The following is a 20,957-nucleotide window of genomic DNA, read 5'->3' as shown; positions in this document are numbered from 1 at the left end:
TGGCCGGCCGCTCTGCACCCTATAGCGAACCTTCTGCGCTGGGGAGGGAGCCCCCACCTGCTGGGCTGCTGCTTCATGGTCACTGTGCTGACATGCTCAGCCTGGGGTCAGATTTCTGCAGCTATGCTGGGCCCTGCACCATTTCCCAGTCCTCAGCCTCCTTGGCCTGCAGGCCTCAGGTCGGTCCAGCTCAACTCTCCTGCCAGGAGCTTCCTGGACTTCCTCAGGAGAGAAGAAAGCTTCCCCTGATGTGCACTGGTGTGTGAGCGTGTGCACATGTGGGTGTGTAGAGGCAGGTACGTGTGTGTAGATGTACATGTGTGAGGGTGTGTATGTGTGTGAGGATGTGCACACACATAACAGTACACACCCTTACACGTGCACACACAAGGCCCCCGTGCGCCCCAGCTGCCAGCCCATATTCACTCTTTGAGGAGAGGCTGTGGAGTGTTCAGACTTAATTTCTAGGAAATTACTTCCCCGTCTGCCTGTGGACTTCGAATTGAGAGATTCCAGTTCACCAGACAAGCCCAGCATGCGACCCTCTGCAAGGCAACAGCCCCCGTGTCCTTCTTCAGGGGGTGCACTTACTCATATGTCCTCCTGCCCCCTCTAGGTTCCCAACAGAGGTAGGGACAGTCAGGGAGGGCCACGTACTCTTGGCGGGCCACTGTGGGCACTGTCCTTCACTCAGAGAATGCTTCTTTTGCTGCTTCCATTGGGGTGAGGTCCTTCACCGCCCAGGACCTCCCCAGTCCCTCGAATGATTTCCTAAATGAGGGACTGCTTGGGAGGAGGAGTTCAAGCCAAACGTTCTACTCCTGGGACTTATGAAACATCTGTAGAGGGTCATTCCTCAGTCTACAGAGGATAGGGAAAATGCCCACTTCACGCCAACCCCAGAACCATGGGCTGGAAGGATGCATCCAACCACCTCTGTTCAGGAAGTTCACCTACCCACAATGCGGTCGTCCAGCCTCTGCTAAAACTCCCGCCCATTGGCTGCCTCTTCCCAGGAAACCCCGCCCACTAGCAGATACCTGCTAGAAAAAGCTTGCCAAAATTTGCATTCAGGCATCTTTCATTTGTTTGTCCTAGTTCTGACCTTGGTTCTCCACACCCTATATGACAAATGTGTTTTTCTGCCAAATCTTCTTCCCTTCCTCTGCCAAAATGTCTCTGATTCTTTCAGCCATTGAGTGTAGAGCCTGATTTCACTGTCCAGGGGACTTCCTTAGGCATCCTACTGTTTGCCAAGGTCACACCAAAACTGTCACCCTCCAAATGTGGTCTTCCCCCCAGTTTGGGGCTTGATTCTTCTGCAGCCTATTGACTCTGTTGAACTTTGTCAACTGGAGACCAAGACTGCAGATCTGCCGGCTGGCTTCACTGGGACCTTCTCAGCTGCAATGAACATAGATGCCAACCCAGGCCGAGGGGATTGTATTCTCATGATATGGACTCTCTGAATAAGGGGGCAGAAATGTGACTGGGCTTCAAGAACGAATGAAGCAGGGTTCTAGTTGCCTCTCTTTTCTCTTGCTTCTCTCTGCACCTTCTCGCTGAGTCTCTCTCCCAACCAGCCTCCTCCGCTTCGGGGCCACAAGACAAAACACAGCCACAGTGTCTCCCTAGCTGATGTGCTATGCTCAAGCCACCTGGAGACGCCTGGAATCTGTAAGCCCCAATTCCAAAATCATCAGGAAGTTTCTCTGGCCCAGTTCGGGTCTCTCGCCCACCTTGCACCGATGAGCCACCTGCTGTGGTTGCGGCTGCTGAGCAAAACTGTGAGAAACACGCTCACCTGTCCAGACCCAAAGAAACGGACTCAGGCACAAAGAATAGCGAAAGTGAGACTTTTAATAGAGGTCTTGCCAGATTGGGTGGCTGGTAGGCACACCTGGGGCAGCTACAGCAGGTAATTTATCTCCCAGCATGCAAGTCCCTCCCCCAGTTCCTCATGGCTGAGTACTGTGGGGTGACAATCTTCCTGGACGTTGCCTAAGTGTCATTATCCCCCTTATAAGGTTATACCCTGTCCTCTTCCCCCTCTTAAGTTTCAATTTCCCAATAATGGAAGTTTCTTCCCTTTTATGGGCTGACCCCTCTTCTACATTCTGTTCGTGTATCGTGACCTTCTAGGAGCGTGAGCTGTGCTGTTTGTTACATTCACAGGCTGGCTGCCAGTGCTTAGATTTATCATGCCTTGAAAATGGACCATTTAAAATGTTTTCTGACAAAACCCTATGCAGACAGGGGTAGGTAAGAAAAAGTTTCCAGGGAAGCATTGCTGGGCAATCTTGAATCTTGACTACCTTGTCCAAACAATGTATCACCCTTTCTAGTTCTGTGTCTTTTGCCAATTTGTTGAGTGGTCTGCATGATACACCTTCATCCTGGCTATCAGCAAAAATGTTGAACAGAACAGAGTTGAGGAGAGATCTTCTACCCACCACTCAATGTTTCCTGCCAGGGGCACATGTGTTTGCTGAGTAAACCATTTGATAATGATTAGTCAGACTACAGAGCCCTGCTTAACTGGCGATAATACGGCCATACTGACACATGGCAGTGTGGAAATGACATGGCACTATGGAAAATGCTTAGCGTGTAGCAACTGACAAAAGTGGCATACAAAATTAAATCATGAATATACAGGGGAAAAAAGGCTAGAAATATTTTAAAAAGACAGGTAACATGAACTACATTTGGTTAGCACAGCAGGCAGAATTCCGAAAGAGGACTGCTTACGGGTTTCAGCCAGCCTGGATGAGATAACCTTGACTCCAGCTGGCAGGATGAGCTGCCCATGCAGAGATCTGTCTCGTACAGCACCTGCAGGGATTTGCTGGGAATAACTGCTCGCAAGTCCAGGAGGAGGCATAGGTAGAGTTAACATGGCCATGGATGTGTACAAGGTGCTAGGAATGGAATAGAGTGAGTTTGGTTGTTAATTCCTCAATTCCCTTCCAAAGCACCAAAGGCAAGGCAGCCAGTGTGGTAAAGGGAGTATTTTCCGTCCTGTCTGCAGCCCTGTGCTGCTCGGCCAAATTTCACTGACCCCTTCCCGAAGCTGTTTCATTCTCCTCATGTCCAGGGCCCTAGTGAGCCCACAGGGTCTGTCTGTGTGACTTAGAGAAGGATGCCCCTTCTGGACAGATGCAACACCATGGGCACACAGTGTGGTGTGTGGCAGGCATGCTGGAATCTAGCCCTTGCTCACCTTTCAGCTGGATGTCCTTGCACAGTGGACAACACGCACAACCGTATGCCTGATCCTGGCACAAAGCACAGCCCTTTAGTCCCAGTTCTTCCCCAGGTGATTTCCTCCAGGCCTTAGTCTTCCCTGGACAAGGCCTTAGGCTTTAACAGTGGGGAAGGCTTTCTGTTGCTGCAGCCCTTGGGCGGCTGCTCTCTGGGGTGAGGGCCCAGCTAGCAAGTCTGTGACCACAGGACTGAGGGTATCCCTTCCCCTATGCCCACCTTAGTCACCTCCCACCTGGCACTAGTGGGTCCTCACCAATTTTGTTTGAATTGAGCCTAGTTCATTCTGGAGGTTGAGACTAAACTTCCTTACTGAGCAGGTGTCTTGGAGACCCCTGAAGGCCACAGGCTTATTTTTGCCCTGAGAGCACAGCAAGAGCCTAAAATCGAAGTGATTTTTCTCGCCCTCCTAGATTGACTAAAAGGCCTGGTGGAGACAGGCTGAGGAGTCCTGCACTGACCTCCGAATGTTCTATTAGTTGGGTTTTCACATTCAGAGTATACTGTGGAGATCATCACGTTCTAGTTTTCTGGAAACTTCCTAGGTTTACTCCCTGGTGCATTGCTCCTCCAAGTGATAATTCTAGAAACTCATTCCTTTGCCTTTGGCAATAATAACCCAGATCCCAGGACTCCAAATGGAAAAGAACAGCCTGCATTTCCAGACTTCTGGTGTGGAGTGGGAAGCCAGACAGAATCATTCTGGCTATGAGCTGCAGCGGTGCTGTCCGTGCCAGAACAAATGCATCAAGTCCTAATGATGACTCGAAGCGTGATTAGGATTCAGGTGACCTCGTCATCGCAATCCTCTCTGAGCTATAAAACTGGGAAAAAAATAAGGCAGATTGTGCTTGGGACTAGGGAGCCCCTGAGATGAGTTACAGCCGGCATTTCCAATGCCTGGGAGCCCCCAGGAAGCACCCTTTGGAGAAAGCGTAAGTCAGGTTCCCTAAAAGGAACTAAAGATGTGTTCCATTCCACTGTGCAAACCAAATTAATGCTGAATACTGAAGGCCTTCCTTGCCAAGATAGAGTTGGATTTCTATTAGTCATTGAGGGCCATTTGCCCGGATGCAAATGGCCTTGCTGAGCTGGTGCAATGTCTGACTGGAGGTTTTGGGGAGCAGTCAGCCCCGTGCATGTGTATTTAACAATCATCAGAGCTTTCTCTTTTTGGCTTCGAGGCTAAGCTTATTATCCAAGGAACAAATGGAATATGAAGGCTGCCTCAGTGCCGCCAGAGCCCATTAGGAAATGTGCTATGAAGCAAAGGCAGCGCGTTGACAGGGCTGCAGAGAAAGAACTTGGAAGCAGAGGCAGGAAAGGGAGGGCGGCTTCCGTCCCAGCATCCCTGAAATGGCTCGCTGTGAGTTCAGCAAGCCACACTCACACCATGCACCTTCCCCGTGCCTGAGCTCATCTGCAAACAGATTACCTTGCAGACAGAACCTCCAAAGGGCCCTATCATTCCATGGCGCATCGTCATTCTCACTCAGAAGCAGAGGACTCGGGGCCTTTTATCTAACACCCAACCAACGTAAACGTCTGTTTTCTGTTCTTCTCCCCTCTACTCTTTAGACAATAAACAAGAACCATCTGACATTTTCCTTAGTTTGTATATTTCAAACTCAATCCAACTTAAGTACCCTACCTGACCCTCCCCAACCCGCCTTCCCTCCCGTGTTCTCTTTCCCTTTGGAGTCCTTACAAACTCTCCCTCTACTTCGATGGTTCAGAGAAGACTGAGAGCTGGGCCTGGGTCTCGAAAGCTTCCTGGTGGTTTTCTACTGCACTCACGTCCTCAGGCACCTGATGGGGTAGAGCCCACCTTTTCAATGTCCCCTCCTCTCCACCACAGCTACCTACTCAGACCACTTGCCCTTTGCACCTGGAACATGACAGTAGCCTCCTAACTGTCCCTGACCACAAGCCACACCCTCTGCCGTCTTTCCTCTATTTGCTGCCAGAATGATGTTTCGGAAATACACAACAGACCTTGTTGCTATCTTCCTCCCTCCCTCCCTTTCCTCCCTCCCTCCCTCCCTCTACCCCTGCTTTCCTCCCGCCTCTACCCTCCTCTACTTTCTAAGCATCTGCTAGATCAGGCATTGTTCTAGGTTTACAGATCTACAGCGTGGGACAAGAAGACATCGTAGCCTCTGGCTTTTGGGGATCATAGAAACATTTGCTCCGGGGAAATGCTAAGTAACAACCTACACCATTAATTCTTTAAAAACGACTGTGACTCAGTGCCAGGAAGAAGACTTTGTAAAAGGTAATGTGAAAATGTTTTCCCCGCTCAGAATCTTCCAGTGGGATGATAATGATGTGTTGATGCAGGCTCCTTATTGTAACAAACGTACAACTCTGCTGGGGGCAGGGGCTCTGTGGGAACTCTCTGTACCTTTTGCTCAGTTTTGCTGTGAACCTAAAACTGCTCTTTAAGAAAGGTCTTCTTTGTTTTAAGCCTCCCAGTGACTCAGCATACAAAACCCATGGCAGAGGGCTGGGCTGAGCTTTTCCCACTCCCACTGTGTTCCCTAAGGTCCGTCTCCCCAGACCACTCCTTGTTTGAGTACCCAATGCTCCCGTGCCCCAGTTCCTTCAACAGCCCCTCTCTACTTCCTGCAACTTCTTTTCCTTCCCTTGGCTACCTTCTCCTTTGGGAAACTCAGATGTCACCTCCTCCAAGAAGCCCTCCCTGATATTACCAGTCTGGATTAGGTGCCTCCCCTCTGTGCTCCCAGACCTCCCTCTGCCTGCCACTGTCATTGCATCACCTTGTAACTGTACATATCTGCCACTGCCACCAACTCCCACTGAACTGAGAATGCCCTCAAATAGGGACAAACAATCTTTTAGCATAGTTACTGAAACACATGTAGGCTTCAGCAAATGAATGGATGCAAAATAAAGCTAACATTATCTGGTTAGTGAGAATGCTGAGAAAATTTTAGGGAAAGGAAAAAATAGATATCCTTGAGTTTTTACTAAAGTTCCAGAGATTGCAAGAATGAGCTTCCTGACTACCTTTGCCTCTAACAGCAATGCTGCAGTTGAACCTGACAACCCGTTACCATGATGTAGAGAAGCCAGTGCAACAGAAGAGAGGACATGTTTAATCTCGTCTTTGCGACTTGGCTCTCATATCACTAAAAATCGTATTTGTGGGAGGCTGAGGCGGGTGGATCACGAGGTCAGGAGATCGAGACCATCCTGGTTAACATAGTGAAACCCCATCTCTACTAAAAAATACAAAGAAAAAAAATTAGCTGGGTGTGGTGGTGGGCACCTGTAGTCCCAGCTACTCAAGAGGCTGAGGCAGGAGAATGGCATGAACCTGGGAGGTGGAGCTTGCAGTGAGCCGAGATCGTGCCACTGCACTCCAGCCTGGGCAAAAAGAGCAAAACTCTGTCTCCGGAAAAAAAAAAAAAAATCGTATTTGTGATAAGTAAATAAGAGTCATTAAACATCAAATGCAATTGAAATGCTCCGTAAGGCACGCTCCTTGTTTCGAAACCTCTGTGGATGTAAAGAACCCCCTAGAATAGGAGGTGGACAGTCCTGGGCTCCTGGCTGAGTCCCATCCTCAGTCCTTAAGGTGGAGATCACATTGTGCTCCCTCACAGGTGGTCCGGTGAGAGCATGTGGGTGGAAGCACTTTGTAAACATAGGGGCTCAACAAATGCTAAATGTCACTCATGAAATTGCATTCTAAAGCAAATAAACAAGCACACTTCTTTTGTCTAAATAGCTGTGTGTAGCCTTGGAGTTCTGGCTAGGGAGTCACCCAACCTCTGGTGTTGCCCCTTGTGGCAACATCTGAGATGCTGGATAGTAAGTTGGCCTTTTGTAAGGACAGCAGGGTAGGGTCTGTTCTGTAAAGAGCTACAGGCAGCTGAGGACTCAGAACGGCGGACACTGTTTCAGAGACCAGAGAGGTAAAGTGAGGAGACTCCCTTCCTTCTTTCTTTCTTTCCAGAACCTACATTGACCAGAGACTGCAGCCAGCTCACCCCTCCAACTCCCTGCCCTGGAGTCCCTGACCTGGGAACTTCTGCATCAGGCTGCTCAAACCTGAACTTGACAAAATTTCAAAGCACCAATTCTTTATGTTGATAAGACAATGGTCAAAGTGCTGAACCTGGAACCTAGATCACTCGATGTTGCCTGCAGCTGAGTCCACTTCTGTCACTCACCCTGCATTTCCCTGCTAGGAGCAAGAGAGAGAAAGCCGGCCAGAAGACATGGGTGTGGGCTCAGATCTGGTTCCTCCTGTTGCCACTGTGAAAGTTGATCATACAAAGGTCACTGTTGTCATAGGCCAGCAGAGTTAGGAGACCAGGGGAAAAAGCATGTAACATTGCTCCAAGAATATAACTGTCTCCAACCCTGGCTGCTGGAACAAGTGTTGCAACCTGAAACCAGTTTGATCTAATAGCTACTGAAACGACCTGCGGAAATCTAAGACCAGTTTCACCCACCCACCAATCAGAGCTTGCTGGATCCCCAAAATGTTTCCAGCGCTAACGAACTTGCTTTCCTAACGATCCGTTAACATTTCTCATTTTTATGAAACCTCCAACCTTCTCTTTGCTCTTTGGACATACTGAAGACCGCCCAGTCTGTGTGTATGTCCCAAACTGAAATTCTTGCTTCCCAAATAAAACATTTTAAACTTAGAGATTCGTCTGTATATTTTATTTGACTTTGACAGCACCAGGGGCTCTGGCACAAATCTCCTTCCTTCAAGCCCTTTTCTCCACAGTCCCGTGGGTCTGCCCTGAGAAGTCTGATGATGACCCAGAGACACAATGTCACTGGGAGGTAAATTCAGGATTACTTGACAGAATGGCTCACCCGAGGTCACAGAGGCTGCTGGAGGAACACGAAATGGTCTTCACCAAGTGAAGCGTTGTTGGTCTTGGCCTGTGTCTGGCTGGAGAATGTTAAAATTCTGGGGACACGACAGAAAAGGCACAGTTGTGGGGACCAGGCCAATGTCAGCATGAGCAGTGGCTCCAGCCTCCTCCCATGAACCAGCTCTGCGGCCACAGGCAGGTCTGTGTGTCCTGGTCTGTGACCTGGAGTCAGTAACACTGCCTACTTCCCAGGGCTATTTCCAGAGAAGGGAGGGAATGGGTGTGGAACGCCTGCCGTCTGCGGAGCCCTGCATGAAACGTCGCTGTCTTTCTGGCCAGCCCTGAGCCAGGGAAGGGACTAGAAGCGCAGGGGGTGGCTGAGGGAGGCTTTCGGCAGCTCCACCCCAGCCCTGCCCCTCCTCGCCTGCTGAAACACAACCTATGGTTATCGCCTTCCTGGAGATGTTAGCCGCCCCCTCCAGAGGTGGTTCCAAATCCATTTCTCATTTGGCTGATTTAGGAGAGGCTGCAAATCGGTCGCTATGGTTTCTTTATTTTCTCCTGACAGCTTAGGAATCATTTTTCCAATTATTCCCAGGAGAGGAAAAAGAAGTGGAGGAAGCCAGTGTTTGGAATGAGGAGAAGCTCACGGATCTGAAATTGCAACCTCTTCTGCAGGAGACCCGGAGCAGCTACTAGGACCCATTGCCTCCCTGTGGGACCCCCGCCTAGCCCCCTCCAGCCAGCCCTGCATGGCTGTGGACCCACTGCAGAAATGTCTCCCACTTAGCGCTCCAGCCTCTCTTCTATTCGGGCAGGCCACAGCTGCAGACTTTGTGCCTGCCATAGCAACCCCAAGCCCTCAAATAAACCCTCCCTCCCAGGCGGCCTCTCTCTACGGGGAGGAGACAGACAGTGACCAAAAGCAATCAGTTAAATACACAAACAGGATTTAGAGGGTGGAAAGTGACAAGAAGAGAAACATGGCAGGAAAAATGGGGGTGAAATTTTACATGGAGCCATGGGGAAGGCTGCTGAGGAAGACCTGTAGGAGTGGGGGGCTCCCAGACAGGAACTGTGGCCCACTGCACGGATATGAGCAAGTTTGGAAGGGAATGAGTCCCCCTAAGCCTCAGCCTCGGCCAGCCATTCTCAGGTCTAGGCAGGAAAGATGCCAGCTGTCCCACGTCAGCTGAGGTGTTCAAACAGCGGTGTCCCCTCAGCAGGGAGACTGCAGAGGGGATTGAAGCCTTGGGCAGGGGGCTAAAGTAGGCCAATCTTCATTCTGCAAGTGTCCTTGGCCCCGCAGTTTGTTGGCTGTGCAGCGTCTCAGGCACTCCCTGAAGGTCGAGTCTTGGCCGAGATTTCGGCTCACCCCAGTCCAGCTTCTGCTCCTAGCCAGGAATGGCGTTTCCTAACCACACGTCCACGGAGCAGGGAGGTACATCTCCACCCACTCCCATTCCTTCTCCACAGCTTGCCATGGGGCAGTGCTGGGTTTAGTTCCTCTCCTTATTTGGAGCTGGGGTGTGGACAGGTGTGCAGGTGGACAGGCAGCAGCCAAGGTAGAACGCAAGTCAGCCACGGGTGGCATGTCGGGAAGCACCAGAAGGTGCAAAAGTTTGGCATCCAGGGCCTCCCTGGACCGACTGAAATTTGGTCTAAATGTGCTCTTGTACCCACGTGGGAGGGCTCAGTGCCGCCTGGATCTGGATTTCCTGGAGATGGGATTTCAGGGAGCAGAGGACGACTCTGGATGAGTGACCTAGCCGTAAGTGAGAGTATTTACTGAGCCCAGCAATGGGCAGAGCATGGTTCTGGGGGTGGCTGGCTTGGGGGCAACACAGACATGTAAACAGTTGTCTGTGTGAGTGGAGGGGGCAGAAGTTGATAAGATCAGGGAGTGACGGGCAGGAGGGTCTGGGAGCTCATTTCTCATAATTAGGTGTTTTCATGGTAGCTTTGTGCTGCTGCCAGCAGAACCCCTTGTTTGGATGAACTTGTAGTGGGGTGATATTTTAATCTCCCGTATTCTGTTAGTTTGCCAGAGCTGCCCTAACAAAGTACCACAAACTAGGTGGCTTGAAGCAATAGAAATTCACTGCCTTGCAGTTCTGCAGGCCAAAAGTCTCTGATCGAGGTGCGAGCAGGGATGGGTCCTGCTGGGGCTGTGACGGAGACTCTATTCCAGGCCTCCCCAGCTCTGGATGGTTTTCTGGCCACCTTTGGCATTCCGGGGCTTCTACATGTGTCACCTCAATCTCTGCCTTCGTGTCCACATGGCAGTCTCCCTGTGTACGTGTCTGTGTCCACATTTCCCCTTTTTATCAGGATACATTCATATTGGATCAGGGCCCACCCTACTCCAGTATGACATCATCTTAACTTATCACATCTGCAATCACCCTAATTCCAAATAAGGGTCCTTTGGAGGCACCGGGGCTTAGGACTTTGTATTTGTTTGCCGGGACTGCCATAACAAAGTACTGCAGACCCAGGGGCTTAAACAATAGAAATGGATTTCTCCCAGTTCTGGAGGCTGGAAGCCCATGACCAAGGGGTTCGCAGGGCTGGTTTCTTCCAAGGTTTCTCTCCTTGGCTTGCAGAGGAACGTCTCCTCCCCATGTCTTCACCTGGCCTTTCCTCCAGGTGTGGCTATGTCCATATCTTCCCTTCTCGTAAGCACTCCAGGCAGATGGGATTACAGCCCACCCACATGACCTCATTTTAACTTAATTACACTACTTTTTAAAGGCCCTTTCTCCAAATGCAGTCACATTCTGAGGTACAGGGGTTAGGGCTTCAACATATGGATTTTGGAGAAACACAATTCAGGTCATAAGACTTCAACATACCTTTTTGGGGGAAACAGTTCAACTCATAACACACACTGTGAAGCAGTTTTACCTCTTGCTACAAACATTTCCTCAGCTCCCATTCTGTGCTGGGCACCGTGCTAGAGGTGGGGGGAGCCGTAGCATCACCCTTCCAGGAGCCTCGTCTGCAATGGGTGGCAGACCAGTTGTGACTGTAGCTTGTGTGACAGCTGCCAAACTAGAGGCCCAAGGGTAAGGGGCTGGGAGAGCTGAGAGGGGCCACACTCACTCAGCGGGGAAGTGAGGCAGGAAAATGTAACTGGACAAGGCTGACTGGGAGGCGGCCAGACCAGCAGGAGGGTGGGGGCGGGTGGGGGCGTTTCAGGCAGGGGAGCCACACTTGCAGAGGCTCAGCAGCACCAGGGAGCCTGGCACATTCTGGAAACTGCAGGTAGGTGTGTGGCAAGAGCACAGGGAGATGAGTCCCCAGCAGGGCCCACCTGTGGGGAATGACGTCCACCTGGCTACAGGTGCTGGGATTTAACGGCTAACCCAGGAGAGTGTGAGCTGGTCAGATTTGATCAATGAGTGTCTGAATGAACGAACGAAGTGAACCATTAGTCAGGCTCATATACATGCTAGATGTTGCCGAGAGTTCAGAACAAAATAAAAGTAACAACCAATCACGCAGAGGGCCAGAAAGGCAAAGTACTGTGCCCAAAGTCACCTTGCTAGGATGTGGCAAAGGCAAATACGAAGCTACTTCATCAGACCCTGGAGCCGGTGCTCCACGCTGTGCCGCCTCCATCTCCCTGTGTTCCACCCTCATTCTCAAACGGGAGCCACTTCCCGAAAGAAGCCTGCGAAGGCCTCGTCCCGGAATCCCAGTGGCTTCCCTGCCCCCGGGTAAGGGTTAGGGATTAGGGGCATGGGAGGCTCTTTCTCCCAAAGTAGTGCCACCCGGTGCCTTTCCTGACCTGGTCGTTACAGAGCCCTGGGAAACTGATATCCCACCAAAGACTTGGCCCTTCAGCCCCTCTTGCTTCCGGGCCCCTCATCTGCTTGTGGCTGCTCTGCTCCCAGGGGCTCTGGGACCACTCCTGGACTGAGCTCTCCTGTCCCATGTCCCGTGTTCCATACCCCACCACGTGGAGGAGAGGATCCCTTAGGCCCCACTCACCAGCCCAGACAGCCCTAAGCAGTGGCCTCGAGGAGAGTCCCTCACAACCCCATATGCCATTTCCTCTCTGCAATCTTCCTTCACCCTCTTCTCTGCCTGCTCTCCAGCCGCTTCCTCCGAACCTTCCGGGCGTCTGTGAGGCCCTCCTGTCCTGGATCCCCAGCACCGTGACCCAGTTCTGTGGTGCGTGTCTCTGAGCGCTCCTGCAGGCAGGGCTCGGAGCTCCCATCCCTCCCCTTGCTCCGTTTCTGTGTTCGGGGAGGAAAGAATGAATGGAAGTTGTGAGAAACTAGTCTGGGCTCACATGTCCAGCGGCCGGCATTGACTAAACAGTCCTGTGCCAGGCGCCTCACTTGCCTTGCCATTTTTTTGCAGTGTAAATCCGCCCTTTATTGCCTCCAAAAAGCTATTTTCTACAGCTTTACCCAGGTGTAACTGATATTTAATGAAGCAGTACAATTTGATGAGTTTGACATGTCTACACCTGTGAAACCGCCTCCAGAAGCCATGTGCCCCTCTGTCACCTGTCCCTCCTGCCCCTGCGTACCCTCCCTCTCCAGGCAGACTGTGATCTGCCTCTGTCACTGTGACGAGTGTGCATTTTCTAGAAACTTATCTGAATGGAATCATGCAGCACACACTCTTCTTCCATCTAGTATAAGGAGGTGATGTGGAACTTTCTAAGAAATGGTCAAACTGTTTTCCAAGGGGGCTAGGCTGTTTTCTGTTCCCGCCAGAGAGGAGTGGGGAGGTGGGGGGGCGTCTGCCCCCCGCCCCCCCACCGCCATTACTGATGGTCACTGTAGCCGTGGGCGTGTGGTGGCATCTCACTGTGGCTTTCGTTTGCATTTCCTGGTGGCGAATGACCCCGAGGTTTGGTTCTCACGGCCTGCCCATGAGGTAGGAGGTGTTGGCCCGGTTTCCCAGGGAGGAGGCTTAGGAGCAGATCCATGGGGTAACCTGCCCGAGGCCACCCCATCCCTGAATGGGAGAACCGAAGTTGTCCCTGTTGCTCACCTTCTTCTTTCCTGAGCTGGCAGATCCCCTGTGACCCCATCAACTCTGAACCCCACCGGGTGTCCAATTAGGGCAAAGGGATCATCTGAGGGAGGAAGAGGCAGCCGCGGGCTTGCTCCCCCAAGACTCTCTCTCTTCAAAAGCAACAAAGGTGCCTGGCCCTCAGCACGGAGCCTGGCCAGGGGCCCCTTCTTTTCTATCAGCCTCAGTTCACTAGATGCCCACAGCGCGCTCCTCTTCTATCAGCAGGAGCAGTGGCCCCCCGCTCCCCACGAGCCCCTCCAGCCCGGCTCCCTCATCCCTGGAGAGGATCCCAATCTCCTCAGAACTCCGAATCTCCTCAGAACTCACCCTCCCACATCTGTCTCTGCTGTGGAGACTCCCGAGGCTGGGACAAGTGGCTGGAGGCATCCCCCTCAGGGGCGAGTGGCAGGAGCGCCTCTGGGGCGGGGCAGCCACCTGGGGAAGAAAAGGGAGGGCCACGGGGCCCTTGGGTGCCTGTCCCGCCCCCCCCACAGGGCCAGCTTTCCTCTCAGCACACAGGGCTGTGTCCCTGCACGGATCAACCAGACCCCAGAGCAGGGGAGTTGACAGCTCTGAGATAAGCTTGTGCCCCCCACCCCAGTCATGGGGTCAAATCTAACTTTAGGGGTTTCTCAGCCAAAATGCCCTTTGCCACCAGGACTGTCCCAACAAAGGCCTGTCCCTCTTCCCTTGGCTACTCTTTCTCTTGGTCTTGGTCCTTATTGCACCCTCAGCAGCACAGGCAGGCTGTGTGTGTGTGTGTGTGTCTGCACTTGCACGCATGGTGCGGAGTCATTTGGGCCTGAGTTCTGCGATTGAATCTGTTCCCCTGCAAGGCTCTGTCCCGTCAATGAACTCTCTGCGCTTTGGTTGACTTCACTGCATAACGGCCATGACGCAGCCTGGACGCTGGGAGTGATGAGTCAGTTAAAGGGGAAGTGTCACATCAAGCGCCTCTGCCTGAACTTGCACCAAGCAGGCACCTCCACAGGTTTTCTCCCCACTTGTGCCCCTTACTTTTGCCCTGGCCTGAGTCCTGAGTCAAGGGAGGGAATGGAAGGTCTGTGGGTTGGTTCCAGGCAGGGGGAGAGCCCTGACCAGATGAGGGTTCTGAGCCTGGGGTCCATCCCGACAGCGGGGGACCTGCAATGCTGGGCCAGGAGCCCGAACTTCAGGCTGCCAAAGGTAGACTAACTCAGCAGGGGCGAGTTCCCAGGGCCTGTGTCCCCTTCCTTCTCCTCACCTCCAACAGCAAAGGGAGGGGTCAGCGGCTGCCTGCCTTCGATAAATCTGAGAAGGAGCCCGGCCCGCTTCCAGAGGTAGAAAACAGCTGACTTGCGCTCGGAGTTTTGTAGCTGCTTTGACTCAAAGCAGCATCACCCCCACCACACCCCAGTGCAGAGGAGTGAACCGGCGCTGAGTCACAAAGCACAGCCCCAAACCTGCCCTGGGCCACAGCCCGCCCACCGCCCCCCCAGCTTCCTGAGATTGGCTCATGGGAGCAGAGACCTGAGAGATGAGGAGGGGCACTGAGGTCTGGGAGGAGCATGCTAAGCCCGTGGGATGGCAAGAGCAAAGTCCCCCCGCAAGGGACAACAAGGGACAAGAGACAGGCCAGGGCAGCCATGCCTGAGACTGAGCCTGGAGGATGATGGGCAGCAGGGACTGTCCAGAGCTTTGCTGACCAGAGATGAGTTTGGTTCTAAGAGCCACGGAAAACCACCGGAAGGTTTTAGGCTGGGGAAGGGCAGGATCTTCCTGTTTTAGAACGGCACTGCTGGCCAAGCGCCGTGGCTCATGCCTGTAATCCCAGCACTTTGGGAGGCTGAGGAGGTTAGGAGTTCGAGACCAGCCTCACCAACATGGTGAAAACCCATCTCTACTAAAAATACCCAAAAAATTAGCTGGGTGTGGTGGCACGTGCCTGTAATCCCAGCTACTCAAGAGGCTGAGGCACAAGAATCGCTTGAACCCAGGAGGCAGAGGTTACAGTGAGCTGAGATCACACCACTACACTCCAGCCTGGGTGACAGAGCAAAACTCCGTCTCAAAACAAAAAAAAAAAAAGAAAGAAAGAAAGAAAGAAAGGCACTGCTGGCTGTGCAGTGGAAACCAGTCTGCGGGAGGGCAAGAGTGGAAGAAGCCATTGCAGTCAGTCAGGCCAGACGAGATGTTGCTCTGGCCGGGCCACGGCAGTGGAGGCGGGAGGAGCGTGGGGTGCAGGATGCATTCTGGCTGCAGAGCGGGTTTCTTGGGGTGCTGCTACTGACATTTTGGACTGGAAGACACTTCACTGTGGGATCTGGCCTGTGCACTGTAGGGTGTTTAGAAGCATCCCTGGCCTCAGTCCACTAGACACCCATAGCACCACCCACCCCCAATTAAGACAATAAAACATGTCTTCAGACATTGCCAAATGTCCCCTGGGGGCCACAGTCACTCTGGGCTGAGAACCATTGCTGCAGAGCCTGCAGAACTTAGGGCTAGATTGTGCATGGATTTGGAGTGAAAGGGAGAAAACAAGCACTGCCAGGGGTTTCTCATCTCAGCAATTAAGCGGGGGCAGTTACTGAGTTCAGGAAGCCTTGGCGCCAGCGGCTGTTGTCAGGTTGAACGCTGGAATCCAGTACTGGAAACCAGAGTCTGGAGCTCAGGGAGGGTCTGGGTTGAAGGGAGAGATGGGAATGTTGCTGGGGTGCGGCTTTCCAGGGACAGAGTGTGGACAGAGAAGAGCCAAAGAGACAACTCCAATGTCACAGCCTCAGAAAGAGCGGAACCAAGGCCAGTGGGCCTCACAGGAGCCAGGGGAGACACCTGCAGGAGCCGTCCGCTGGGTCAAATGCCGGGAAGTCTGAGTAGCATGTGGACAGTGAGCTGGGTGAGGAAGGAGGGAAAAGCTAAGCCCCTTCCCAGCTGCAGGCTTCCTACCTGCAGCAAGCTCAGGACGGCAGAGGCAAGAAGCCTTCATTTTAACTCAGATTCTGGATGGGACATTTCACCTTCCTGCAGTGAGACAGTTTTTATTAACTAAGAGCAACCAGAAAAGTTATAGGATTGCCTGAGTTTGCAGCAGTGGCCAGGGAAGAGGTGATTCCACCGACTAAATCGGGAGTTGCTTTGTGATTTGATCCTAAAAGTGCTGTTAATTCAACGCATTGGCCACATTTGTCTGAAGGAACAAGGCCAGGGTGGACAGAGCTGCTGATGGAGGACCTGTGATGGCCTGGAGCCCAGCCCAGCTTGTCAGCTGTAGGTGGGACTTCCCAGACCCATCCAACGCAAAGCTCCGCCACAGAGAGGAGACAGCCATGAACTTGAGTACAGGTAAAACAAAGCAGAATTAGTGAGTGCTACCATCAACCTACATGCTGAACACTGGGGAGAATAGAGAAGGAAGCCACGAGTCTGACAGGGGTGAGGAAGGGTGGAAACCAAGGAGGGCTCCTCTGAGGAGGTGACACTTAAACTGGGCCTTGAAGGCAGAATTTCAACAAGCAGAGAAAGGAAATCATTTTTCATGAGTTTTTAGCGTACTCCCTCCAGTAACTCTCCTCTCCCCCAACTCAAGTGGACTATTGTGAAGTGGCCAGAACAAAGCTAGGCCCTTTCTTATCTAGATTTTTCCATTTCACATGCAAAAGGGAAAAAAAAAATCACCTCTGATTCTTCTCCGTGGGATGTTTCATTCTAAAAAACGAATTCATTCAACATTTATTTATTAAGCACCAACTACATACCAGGCACGATTAGCATTATGTGTTTTACCTCACTTATCCTCCGTAGTCCATGGAGGGGCATACCAATATTATTCCCATTTTACAGATGAAGCAACTGATGGACAGAGAGATTAAGTAACTGGCCCAAAGTCTCACGGCAAGTACCCGGCAGAGCTGGGATTTGGGCCCACCTGTAATAGTTGGGCTCCAGAGTCTGAGAGCTGCACTATTACTCTCCATGGCCCTTCTTTCATGGAAAACTCAGGGCAATTGGCCATTTGCAAAGGAGGAAGGAAATGCACCTGCCGCTCCTTTGATCATCTATGAACAGGTGCAATACTTCCGCAGGTCTGAGGCCGTTCATTTCATGCCACCACAACTGGCTTCATGGCTCCAGTTTGTGGTCAAAGCTTCTGCTCCCACCACTTCTGGGGCTAAATTGTGGGAAAAGTGAAAGCCAATGTAGCAGGCCTGGGGCAAGGGCTGATCTCTCCTGAAAACCAGGAGACAGCTTGGAGAGCCTGGGCTCCAGACAGGTCTCTATCACAGGCCAATTGGACTTCCCTTGCAGGACCTATGGGATACTGCAGGATGAATGAGCTAAAACTCCCCACGGTCACTCCAATGCTAAGAGCCATATGGCTGGTCCTCTCAGCCTCCCTTGACTTCTCTCTTGTCCACATGCCCCACTGGGTCCTCCCAGCCACCCGTGCCCTGCCATGCAATCAGGCATCCAGCTCCTGCTGACCTTCCTGTCTCCCCTCCATCACCTTATTTCAGGTCCTCAGCATTTCTCACCCAAGCAGTTGCAATAACTTCCTAACCAGTTTCACAGTCTCCAGGCCTGCCACCCCCTAAACCATCTTCCAACTCCCAATTCATTTCTTAAAGTGAAGCTTTATTGTATGACTTCCCCTCTCAAGAACCTTTGGTGGCTCCCCAATATCCTGCTGAAATAAGTATAAACTGCTCAACTTGGGAATCAGGCTTGCATTCATCCATCCCAGGCCACCAGCCTCCTCTCTTACTGATCCCCTGCACCTCCTTTGATGTGTGCTTACCCATCCCCTTGCTGCCCCTGCCCCCCACGATCAGCCCCACAGCTTTCTCTCCACCTCTCCATGTCTGAATCTGTTATGATCCAGCTCAAGAAAGACTTCTCGGACCACCCTAGATGAAAGCAATCACTTGCTTTGAATTTCTGAGGCTCCTTTCATCAGGTATATGCTGCCTTGTTTGATTCCCCAGATACCCATGAGTTGCCTAAGGCCACCCTGGTGCTCTTCTCCCTGCCCTGCATAGGCTGGGCACAGAGGCAGTGAGAACAGTGTGACACAGGCTTTGAGACCACCAAGTTCTAGCTCTGTCACTTGCAAACAGCTTTACCTGGAGTAAGTCTTGAAATATCTCCTGTAACGTTTCCTCTTCTGTTAGGTAGAAATAGAAAACTGCTTCCCAGGCTCTATGAGAATTAAATGGGGGCGATGCATGTAAATGCTCAACAAATGACTAGGAGGAGAAGGGAATGCCCAAGGGAGATAACCTCCCCTCTGTTCTTTCACATTTGCATATATAGTTTCACAGGGGTTTTTTTTTCCTCCTAGGAAAATTAGATCCTGACACATATTCAAGGAACCTGCTGCAGCTGTTTCTCCAAGAACAGAGAGCCTGGGGATGTCCCATCTTCAGCCCATCAAGTCCCAAGTGCTTAGTCACCTACTCAGCCCAGACATGAGGGATGCCATCAAAGAAAAGCGAACAATAACACACCCGTGACAAAGCCATTTACTAAATTAATAGAGGCAAGGAGCATAAAACCCTGAAAGAACGATTAAACCTTGCATTTGCTCCAAGCCTATTCCTTTTCCACATCTGCATTTGCCAGGTCATCTGCTCCTAACAGTCTTATCCTTTTTGTGCCATGAACCCCTTTGGTAGTTTGGTGACTGCCAATAACAAATCAAATAAAATAATACATAGAATTACTGTCTTAATCTGTTTTCCATTGCTATAACAGAATATCACAGACTGGGTAATTTATTTTTTTAAAGAAAGGTTATTTAGCTCACAGTTCTGGAGGCTGAGAAGTCCAAGAGCATGGCACCAGCCTCTGGCGAGGGCCTTTGTGCTGCATGATGATGCATCCCAGCATGGGATGCATGGTGAGAGAGCAAGAGCGAGAGAGCCAGAGAGAGCTCCATGTTATAACAAAATCACTCCTGTGATAATGAAACTACTCCTGTGATAGTGACATTGACCCATTTGTAAAGGTAAAGCCCTCATGAATCCATTAATCCATTCAAGAGGGCAAAGGGATTAGGTTTCTAAAGCCCTAACTTCTGGGGGACACATTCAAAACATAGCAATTATGAAATAAACCAGCTACTATATATTGAAAGACAGTGGCTCATGCCCTTAATCCCAGCACTTTGGGAACCTGAGGCGGGAGGATCACTTAATCCCAGGAATTCAAGGTTGCAGTGAGCTGTGATCACACTGCACTCCAGCTGACAACAAAGTGAGACCCTATCTCCGTACATACATACATACATATATAAAATATATTTCTGAAACGCTGAGGAGTCTGAGAGAATTGAAATTAAGTAGGCAGGGTTTATCCTCAAGCCTGATGTGACTTCTATCTGAGTTGTAGAAAAAGGGGCCACATTTAAAACTAAGGAGGAATTAACAGGCAGCTTCATAAACATTTCAGACTCCCATGACCCTTGAAGTGCAGTGAATTGACTCTATGGGGGTAGGGGAGGGGTCTGTGAAGATGCTGTGACCATTAGCCACATCTTCACCAGGGCTAGGGACATAAGCAGCCTTGGCCAAGGGAGTACATCCCAGTGCCAGGCCCTGGGACAGAGACACAAACCCACTGTGACACCTTTCACTCCAACAGACCTGCTGCATGCTATTCATGGCCATGTGACCCACAGAGGTGCACAGAGCCCCGCACTTACAAGGTTCCTGCAATTGCTTTGATGTTGTCATCATGTTAAAACATTTATTTTTTTTTTTTTGAGATGGGATCTCGCTGTTGCCCAGGCTGGAGTGCAGAGGTGCAATCATGGCTCACTGCAGCCTCTACCTTCCCAGCTCAAGCAACCCTCCCTTCTCAGCCTCCCAGGTAGCTGGGACTACAAGTGCATGCCAACACACCCAGCTAATTTTTAAATTTTTTGTAGAAATGGAGTCTCACTCACTACATTGCCCAGGCTGGTCTCAAACTCCTGGACTCAAGTGATCCTCCCACCTTAGCCTCCCAAAGCACTGAGATTACAGGCATGAGCCACTGAGCCCTGCCAAAATTCCTAATAATTTTTGAACAAGGGTCCACACATTTCATTTGGCACTGGGCATCCCAAACTATGTAGCCTGGTCCTGATGCCATGACAGGAGGTTTGCCCTGTGGGTCACACGAGGAACGCTCTGCCTTCTGGAACCCCTGAGACCGGGGGGGGCAGATTAGCATGAGGACGGGTCCTTTGGGTCACTGGCTGAGCCTCCCCAGGTGGGAGTTCCACACCAAGGACCTAGGACTAGGACTAGGACTAAAATGGTAATTAGTACGAGAGCTGTGCTGATTATTAATTTGAGGTTGTTGGTTTGGAAAGCTCATGGTAAGGGCAACAGTAAGGTGATTTCTAGATCAAAGAGGAGGAATGTAATGGCTCGAAGGAAAAACATTATAGAAAAGGGGGGTTGCCTGGATTATCTGGCACTGCCCCGGGAAAAGCTTGGGAGCAGATGGCTCCCCCACCCCGGCTCAGAGTAGACAACTCCTCAGGCTGCCCAGACTGAGGGAAATGTCACTTAAGAGTGCCCAGGCCTCTCTGCTTGGATGCTATGCTTAGCAGCCATGGGAGCCAGGCTCCAGGGGGGCGCCCAGTGATCCCATTTCCTGGCCCTCACAGCCTGCTCCTGGAGTGTGGACTCAACTCAGTAAACACAGCCACAGGGAGGGCATGTCACTTCTGAGGTTAGGTTATAAAGGACACTGCAGCTTCTGCTTTGGTGGCACTGTCACTTGCTACTCCCAAATCACTTACTCTGTGGAGTCAACTGCCCTGGA

The 20,957-nt window shown here is 51.4% G+C and overlaps 1 long non-coding RNA gene across 1 annotated transcript; it reads left to right on the top strand.

Annotated features, from left to right (window-relative positions):
• The first annotated feature begins 9,756 nt into the window (after positions 1–9,756).
• Positions 9,757–18,839, top strand: LOC105486507 (uncharacterized). Its single transcript, XR_011612209.1, has 3 exons — positions 9,757–9,897; positions 16,339–16,487; positions 18,484–18,839. It is a non-coding gene; the product is annotated as an uncharacterized lncRNA (long non-coding RNA).
• The last annotated feature ends 2,118 nt before the right edge of the window (positions 18,840–20,957 follow it).

This window comes from Macaca nemestrina, chromosome 13 (genome assembly GCF_043159975.1).
Source record: "Macaca nemestrina isolate mMacNem1 chromosome 13, mMacNem.hap1, whole genome shotgun sequence".
In the NCBI taxonomy this organism is placed as follows: Eukaryota; Metazoa; Chordata; class Mammalia; order Primates; family Cercopithecidae; genus Macaca; species Macaca nemestrina.
The sequence above is the reverse complement of the archived record's forward strand: the minus strand, read 5'-3'. Positions and strand labels throughout refer to the sequence as shown.